General features: G+C 41.7%; 1 non-coding gene across 1 annotated transcript; it reads left to right on the plus strand.

The window, feature by feature from the left end:
- Positions 1 to 1821: 1821 nt before the first annotated feature.
- LOC141722278 (small nucleolar RNA R71) lies at positions 1822 to 1928 on the plus strand. The gene has a single exon (XR_012575297.1). It is a non-coding gene; the product is annotated as a small nucleolar RNA R71 (small nucleolar RNA).
- Positions 1929 to 4576: the final 2648 nt, after the last annotated feature.

A 4576-nucleotide genomic window follows, 5' to 3' on the forward strand; every position in this document is an offset into this window, starting at 1 on the left:
GTTTGAGCTCCAAGGTAGGTGCTTCCTCTATTGATGGTTTGAGCTTCCCTTCAGCATTCTTAAGGTCAGAAGTACCAAGAGATTCAAATGGTATGTCGAGCTTTCGCTTCCATGGAGAAGCGTTCAGATATTGTAATTGCTCGTTGCTATCTTCATCATCGCTGTCAAAATCCCCCACTAAGGCCTTTTCCAATGTATCAGACATTAGCATGTGATCGAGTTCCGAAGTAACCGCAGAATCAATCACATCCACTTTTAAGCACTCCTCATCTTCTATAGGGAATTTCATTGCCTTGAATACGTTGAAGGTCACATCCTGATCTTGGACCCGCATAGTAAGTTCCCCTTCTTGCACATCTATCAAGGTACGACCAGTAGCCAAGAAAGGCCTCCCCAAGATTATGGGAATCTTCTTATCTTCCTCAAAATCCAGAATAACAAAATCTGCAGGAAAGAAGAGCTTATCCACCTTGACGAGCACATCCTCAACTATGCCCCTTGGGTAAGTAATGGAACGGTCCGCCAATTGTAGCGACATGTATGTGGGTTTTGGATCAGGCAGATCCAGCTTTTTAAAGATCGACAACGGCATCAGATTAATGCTTGCTCCCAAATCACAAAGGCACTTGTCAAAAGTTAGATTGCCAATGGTGTAAGGAATGGTGAAGCTTCCTGGATCTTTCAGTTTTGGTGGTAACTTTTGTTGCAGAACCGCGCTGCATTCTTCTGTGAGAGCAACGGTTTCAAGGTCATCCAGTTTCACCTTCATTGAAAGAATAGTCTTCATAAACTTCGCATAACTAGGCATTTGTTCCAGCGCCTCAGCGAAAGGTATATTGATGTGAAGTTTCTTGAACACCTCCAGAAACTTCACGAACTGTCTATCCAGCTTTTGTTGCTGCAATCTCTTAGGAAAAGGTGGTGGAGGATAGAGCTGTTTATCCCCTGTATTAGCCTCAGGCAGAGTGTGTTCAACAGTAGTCTTCTTTGGTTCCACCACTTTCTCCTTTTGCTTAGATTCTTCATCTCTAACTTCAGCTTCGACTTCTTTTTCCTTTTCAGCATCAGCTACTTTTCCAGACCTTAAGGTAATAGCCTTGACTTGCTCTTTAGCTTCCTTCCTGCCTGGTACTTCCGTGTCACTGGGAAGAGTGCCAGGTTGACGATTGAGCACTGCATTGGCTCTTGATAGAAACCGCCTGACTCTTGCACAACAGCTTAAGTTCCTCAAAATCAGCACTAGTAGGTGCAGCTGCACTTCCCTGTTGAGGATATGATTGCCTTGTAGCATACTGCTGTGGTTGCTGGAATCCAGGTGGGTTAAACTGTTTACTTACTCCTTGCTGATATGTTGGCTGAATAGCATTCTGATTATTCCCCCAGCTGAAATTTGGATGATTTCTGTTGTTAGGATGATAGGTCGCTGGCACAGGCTGCTGTTGTCACTGATAATTATTCACATACTGAACAGATTCGTTGACAAGAGAACACTGATCCGTAGCATGAGAACCTGCACAAAGCTCACAAACCATAGCTATTTGATTAACTCTATACGTAGCCAAAGAATCAACCTTCATTGATAGCGCTTGGAGCTGGGTTGCAATAGCGGTGGCTGCATCAACTTCCAGAATACCTGCTACCTTGCCTGACGTCATCCTCTGAGTTGAGTTTTGATGCTCATTTGCAGCCATCGTCTCGATAAGATTATACGCCTCAGTATAGCTTTTAGCCCATAAGGCGCCTCCAGCTGCTGCATCGAGCATGGGCCGAGATTGGGCCCCCAAACCATTATAAAAACCAGTGATTACCATCCAATCCGGCATTCCATGATGTGGACATTTTCTCAACATTTCCTTGTAGCGTTCCCAAGCCTCGCACATAGATTCTGTAGGTTGCTGCGCAAACTGAGTAAGAGCACTCCTCATAGCAGCAGTCTTTGCCATTAGATAAAACTTCACCAGAAACTTTTGCGCAAGATCTTGCCACGTAGTGATGGACCCAGCTGGTTCAGAATGTAACCAGTCTTTAGCTTTATCCCTCAGTGACAATGGGAAAAGCCTCAACTTGATAGCCTCATCAGTCACGCCATTATACTTAAAAGTGCTGCAGATCTCGACAAAATTCCTTATGTGCATGTTGGGGTCTTCAGTTGCCGCTCCTCCAAAAAAAACAGAATTCTGCACCATCTGAATAGTGCCCGGCTTGATTTCAAAGGTGTTAGCTTGAATAGCCGGATGAAGGATGCTTGACTGAATATCATCAATTTTAGGCCGAGAAAAATCCATAAGAGCTGGATCAGCTTGAACAATACGATCTCCCATGTTTACTGGTTCTTTCTGCTCAGTTCCTGAATACGAATCCTCAAAATCTAACTTCTCCGGAGTATCAAGAACTTCGTTTTTCTCCTCAGCTGTATCTAAGGTCCTCTTGCGAGCACGAGAACGAGTTTGCATAAACGCTTGCTAAAGTACCTGAAACACAACCGAAAAGAGTAATTAACTACTACGTCCTAATCACTGAGTCCTAATGACCAATGATGGTAAGTACATAAACTAAACAAATACGCCGAGTCCCCGGCAGTGGCGCCAAAAACTTGTTAGGGCGAAATCACGCACTAATATTCATGCAAGTATACGCGTTCGCAAGTAATATAGAATACTTTCTAGTTCGTTCCCTCAGAGACTCAGACTAAGTTATTGTCTAATTAAACTCACTCACCAATGTATGATTACTTCTCAATGTTAAGATAACACTTAAAATTGTTGATTAAATATTAACTATAATTAACTACTTAATTAACCACTTAACTAACACTTCAATTTATCAATAATAAAACACTCATGAGATCACAACTTCATTATTACTTCCTTCTATAGCCATTGTTATTACCTTTAGCATGTGACAGTGATGATATTAATCGAATAACACGAAATTGATAAAAGCCAACTTTTATTGTACTAATACCATTCTACCAAACATCCACAATTAAGATAGAAGTTGAATAGTCATCAATCATGTTGAGTTCCTATATGTCTACAGAAATTGACAACACAACGATTTAAGCACAAGTTATTCCTTTTGATTACATAGGGCAAATAAAACTGTTAGAGTTACCCACTAATCATGCACAACGTACATGAACCTATGCTAGCATGGCAAGTTCTAAATCTCAAGATCCACTGTCGCTTCACAAGAGATTAACACCCTATCTTATATGTTCGCGACGCACATAAGACGAATACGCACAACCAATACTAGATATCATACAATCATCACACACTAAAGTATTAAACAATTAACTAAAGAATTCCATAATAAATCCGTTGCAACCCCATGATCACGATTAGCCCATAATAGAACTTATCGCCATCATGGGTTCATATGAAATTATGATAAACAACACAAGAAAATAATAACTAAACTAATTATATTAAAACAGAGTACGTCACAAGAGTAAATAAGTCAAAGCAAGAAAACTAGCATCCAACGTTACAACGAAACAAGAATCACAAGAATATATGCTTCCTCTTCGTTGCAGTGTGCTAAATCGGTCTTCTTCCTTATCTCCTTCGCTTCTTGCGCCAAACACAATCTAAAACATAATCTCCTTCTTCTTCTCTATGAAAACGTCTCAAATCTACTTATATAATAGTCCCATAAAACTCAGATTACATAGAAGTTGGAAGCCAAACAGAAGTAGAAGTCTAAAATAATTCAGCTTTTTCCCGACCCTGCGCGGCCGCTCAGCATTTCTGCGCGGGCGCGCAAGGCTGCTCCGCGGCCGCTCAGCATTACTGCGCGGGCGCGCAGGACCCTACTGGAAAAATTCCAGGTTTGCTCCGTTTCTTCGCCGTAATCTGCCCGTTCTTTTCCTCTCTCAATGGTGAACACATGCCAAGGCTTATTCTTGATGATTTCTCCTCCGAAATGCAACTAATACCCTGAAATGCATAAACACTAGAAAAACGCATCAAATACACAAAATACTTGATTTCAAGACACCAATTTAAGCCATTTTAAGACATTCTAAGTGGTATAAAATGCCACTTATCACTCTCTCTTGTCTGTTCTCTCTCTCTCTCCATTCTCGGTTTCTCTTGATTCGTCGCCGTTGTCCTTCTCTTCCGGTGATTCCGCCGCTGGTTCCCATTGTTCCGATAATCTGTTATGTTCCAATGATTCTCTCTCTCATGATTATAGACAAACATATACACAGAATTATGTGTGTATCTCAGTTGAGGTTATTGTTGTGTGCTCTAATCTATTTTCCCCTTTCTGCCTCCCTGTTTTCTTGACTCCCTCGCTGCCGGTTTCTTTTCCGGCGAGGGTTGTGTCTGTGCGTATGTTCAGTGTCTGGGTATGTGTATGGTTGCAGTTGATTGTGTGCATATGTTAACTGTTGTATTGGCTGAGTAGCTACCTGTTCCGCCGGTTATTTTCCGGCCGTGCGCTCGTCTGTGCTTGTGGGCGCGTGAGGCGCGTGTTCTGTGTAGTATTCCTTTGAATGCTTATTTTATTTCGCTGATATAATTTTCATTTTGATTGCTGCAGTGAATAAATTGAAAAGAGGTTTCCT

Source organism: Apium graveolens, chromosome 4 (assembly GCF_009905375.1).
Source record: "Apium graveolens cultivar Ventura chromosome 4, ASM990537v1, whole genome shotgun sequence".
Taxonomy (NCBI): Eukaryota; Viridiplantae; Streptophyta; class Magnoliopsida; order Apiales; family Apiaceae; genus Apium; species Apium graveolens.